The 4,452-nt window shown below is 45.4% G+C and overlaps 1 non-coding gene and 1 pseudogene across 1 annotated transcript; both read right to left on the bottom strand.

The window, feature by feature from the left end:
- Positions 1-1,239: 1,239 nt before the first annotated feature.
- Positions 1,240-1,370, bottom strand: Gm26273. Its single transcript, XR_003949292.1, has one exon. It is a non-coding gene; the product is annotated as a small nucleolar RNA SNORA17 (small nucleolar RNA).
- Gm2452 (predicted gene 2452) lies at positions 1,534-2,844 on the bottom strand (annotated as a pseudogene).

The raw sequence follows: 4,452 nt of genomic DNA on the forward strand, positions 1-4,452 counted from the left end.
CTTGAGAACTATCTGAGCTGTTCACCCTCCAAGGTCTCCTGCTCTTCCACCTTTGGAACCAGCCCACCAGCACGCTAGGACCAGCTCCACCCTGCTGCCCAGGAGAGGTGCTGAGTCCACTCTCCCAAGTGTTACAGCCAGTGAGGGGCATGGCCAGTTCTCTTACTCTCATGACCCCAGGGCCAGCTATCCTGCCTGCTGTAGGTGGTGAGGAGTGAGGGAGGGGAGGAGGGCACACAGCAGACAAGTTTCTGGGCAAGCTTCAGGGGAGGAATGCAGCCAGTTGTGCATAGCCCTCAGACATCAAGCTGATGGACATCTGCCTGGACTTTGGTGGTAACAGACCCCTGATGCTGCAGGACCATGGAACCATAAGTGGCCACTGGCCACTGGTGACAGCACAGGCTAAGACCTCACTACGGTTCCAGGTGCTATCACTGCCTGCTCACATTAGGCTGTTCCTCACAACCCTTGAGTCTCCAGTTCTGCCTCTCTTCATGGTGCCCACAGCCTTCTCTTTCTTTTTCACTTCCATTTCTTTACCACTTGGTTTTCATTGTGGCACACAGGGTCTCTTAGTGCTATGCCCTGCTCATGCATTACAGAACCTGGCATGGACTATCTCGGGCATAGTCTGCCTCCCCAGGCTTTGTGGTCATCTCAGGCTAGCTCCCTATCTGGGCCCCATAGCATATGTCTGGTGGTTGTCTTGGGCTAGTTCCTTACCTGCCTGAATGGTATCTTGGGCTGACTCCTGTCTGGCCTGTCCAGGTATTGTTGGGAGCCATTTTGCCTGCTTCAGTGACAGCCTGCCTATCAGGCAGAGTCAAGTCAGGCCAGGGTCTACTGGCAGATATCCTGGCCTGCAGATCCATGGAATGGTAAGAGGTGATACTCAAGGCAAGGGGCTGAATGTTCTGTTCATCTTGAAGGAAGGAACAGGGAGGAACAGGGATGCCTTCGGATGGGTACAGATATCGAATGTACATCAACCACTGTCTCTGCTGGTTTGTGACTTGGTTTTCCATGATACTGTAAAGTATATAAACCCGAGAGAATTAAACTTGAGGCTGTTGGACAGTCCTCCCAATGTCTACCCTTTGTCTCTGAGTCTTCTTTTCCGTCTTTCCTATAATTCTCACTCCCCTGTCAGAGGACTGCTTGACTTCGTACCAGCTGGACTGGCACAGGGCATGGCTCTGGACTGGTGGTCCAGCTCAGGCTTGCTGTTTTTTAGGGGTTGTTAGGCTATTAATTATTCAGAAGGCAACAGGTCAGAACACTGAGCATAGACACAGCCTCTCTCCTCTGTGCCACTTTCTGACATACATGTGGCATGGCAGCCAGACCTGTAATGCTTCTAGGTTATTTTAGTATAATATTATAATTAAACACAACCTTATATATCTTTCTAAATTTCATCATTAGCCAGTCTTTTATGATTGAGCTTAAAAGGACGTTGAGACATAGAGTCCTGAGACTGCCTTCCACTGATGAATGAACTGACACTGACAACATTCAAGACAACATTCATTGGGCCTTGTGAGCCCTCTGGGCAGACTTGGTAACCTTGTCGGCTCCAGCAGCCTTCTTGTCCAGGCCTATGATGACATCCGCAGCAACTCTCAGCCTCATGTCACAAAGAGTAAAATGACCCTGAGGAGGGCCAGGGTCTCCTCAGCACATGCAGGCTTGCCTGGAAACCTAATCAACAATGGCTGCATCACTAGGTTTCAAGACTTGGAGGCCATCTTCCAGCTTCTTTCCAGAACAGTGAGTAATCTTTTCTTTCAGCTGAGCAGACAAGCTTGGTGAGTTTTTTTTTGACAAACTATACAGGGACACAGCCAGTGCAAGTCTGGATAGTGGCAGAGCAGTGAAGCCAACCTCTTCCATTGTTGAGCACTTCTCTTATCACCTGCAATGTTACCATATCTGCTGTCTTTGATACAAACTTTCTTTACACTGAAGGTTGAGCTGTCCCAGGAAGATCTTCACTCAAAGCCTCACTGTGCCTTTGAGCAGACTTTATTACTTCAGCTGTGGCACTGACTGGAACAAGGCTAACTACCATGCTAAATTTGAGGCCACAAGCTTCTAATCGCCCACAGGGATCGCACCTATAGCAACAATTCTATAGGTATATTGGAGGAACAGACACAAAGACTTATGGGACGGATGAGTTTGGTGATAAGACAAAGCTGAGGGCAGTGTGATTCTGCTAGCACGGCCATATTTATCAGCGGCTTTCCATCCCTAAGCCAGCACATGAGCACTTGGCCTCAGCCTTCTGTCAGCATTCTAACCAGAAGTTGGCACAAGTGCTATTGTGTCAGGGGTGTAGTCCATTTAATTAAATCTGGGTGCTAGCTCCCTCCGTTTCCTCCTCCTTCTTCCAGCTGCAGCATGGCTTAGTGGAATCTATTTTGTTTTACTCCCAGTGTGTAAGCCAGATGGGTATGATCACGAGTCTGCTCATTCTTGCTCAGCTTCAAATTTACAACTACAGCACCAATAACCAGGACAGGACAGGAAGCTGTTATGTGCCCGTCATCATCATCATCATCATGAATTCTCCTTGTCTTTTGGCATCAATAACATAATATTTGTTGGTCTGAGGTTTCCACTGTGTTAACAGTGGTATCATGATCACTCTCAGCTATGTTTGTCTAAAACGGAGGCATACTTGAAGGCTTACTCAGCAGCCTGTTCCTCAAAGTTTTGAAGGTTTTGTTTGTCAATCACACCACACTTGTAGATCAGATGGGGGTCAGTCGTGGTGGACTTACCTGAATCTGCTTGTTCAATGATAATGGTGGCGGTATGAATCTTTTCCTTTCCTATTTTGGTTTCAGTTTGGTGTGACTTTCATGTCACCTGGTTTCTGAAGGAAACCTTGTTTCAAAAAGGGAAATCTAGCTTTTATAGAAAGAACTTCTTGTGATAGAATTGCAAGCCACTGAAGTCTGTAATCTTTTGACATACTGTTAATGAGAAAGCTTAATGGCGTTTTTGGAGTGGAATAGGTGAACTATAGCTCTATACAGAGAATACTAGAAAGTATGCATTTTCTAGTATGCATATATGTAAAATGTCAATATGTATGTAAAATACGCATTATTAAAACTCTGAGATATGACTAAGAAAATAGCATTACAATAAGACAGACCATTTTCTGCATTTAGAAAAACAGCTAAAGGTTTGCTATTCTTTATCACCTGTTTTACTTGCTTTAAATGGTAGCCAGATGCACAGCAGGTAGAAAATATTTGTAATGTGTTTTTTTGACTTAATATTAAATGCAGGATTATTGTTTTTAGCATGGAATTTTGCTATAACCCAAGTGAAGGCCCCGTTTGCTCATTCTTTTTTCTCACATGTATGCTAGCATTTTGTTTTCAGGACCACCCCTTCTTTTTTTGGGCTTTCTTCTTCTCTCCTCATTTTGTCTCCCCTGCTCCCTCCTTATTTGGACCCCCTCTCTCCTGCCCTCATAATTTTACTGTCAAGCTTTCTCATCAATGCCTTGACCAAAATGCCTTCCACTGCTTCAGGGGTCAGATAATTCCAAGCAACAGATCTGTGTAAGAGACCAAGGGAGGACTCTGTGGAGGCGATGCTCCACTGTTAGTCACAGCCCTTTAGCAGCTGTTTGCAGACTGAAGCCCTGGATAAAGTGCACCAAAGTGTCCCTTCCTTCTCTCTGCTTTTTAGAAGGCTGATGCAGAGAACGTTAGCCACTACACCGAAGGAACATTAGTACAGGCAAAGACCAGCGACTGATGACCATGTCTAACCACAGGAAGAAATCTGTTTTATAGTCTTCCTGAACTGTGCTGTACAGCGTAGACTTTTAATACACTGATTTAAAGGAAGGAAAGCATGGATCAAGGGGTGCCTAAGAGCTAGGGACTTTTCGGAGTCACAGTGCTAACTGGTTAATTAGGAATTCAGTGACATCACCTAGACCCTAATGCCTTCTCAGCACTTCAGGTCAGGCGAAAATACTCACTGCAGTTTCAGAATTGTGCTTTAAGCTGGATCAAGGGCCTTGCTCATTTCCACTCTGGTTTCTTCTTTGTTTGGACTTCCTTTGACACTTGTAGGATTGGCCTTTGCTTCCGGTTTACTGGACGTTTTATTTCTTCTGTTTGTGTTATAAGGTGAACAATCAATTGTAACCATAACCCACCCCTGTTCCATTTCCCCACCGCCCGGGTGGGCTCTGTACTTCCGCCCGGGTGGGCTCTGTACTCCCCTGAAGTTCTCAGCTGTCTTGATGGCTTTCTTTCATCGTGGCTTTACTAAAGAACCTGCGTAGATAGCTTGGAACTTGCTGGCCTTCTCTTTTTGAGTTCTGTTGTCTGAGAAGCTTATCTTGTTCCTTTTTATTTTCATTTTTAGTGATTTCTGGGTTTAAGGCAACATTTTTTTCCCACATTTTTTTATTAG

Source organism: Mus musculus, chromosome 1 (genome assembly GCF_000001635.26).
Source record: "Mus musculus strain C57BL/6J chromosome 1, GRCm38.p6 C57BL/6J".
NCBI classification, from domain to species: Eukaryota; Metazoa; Chordata; class Mammalia; order Rodentia; family Muridae; genus Mus; species Mus musculus.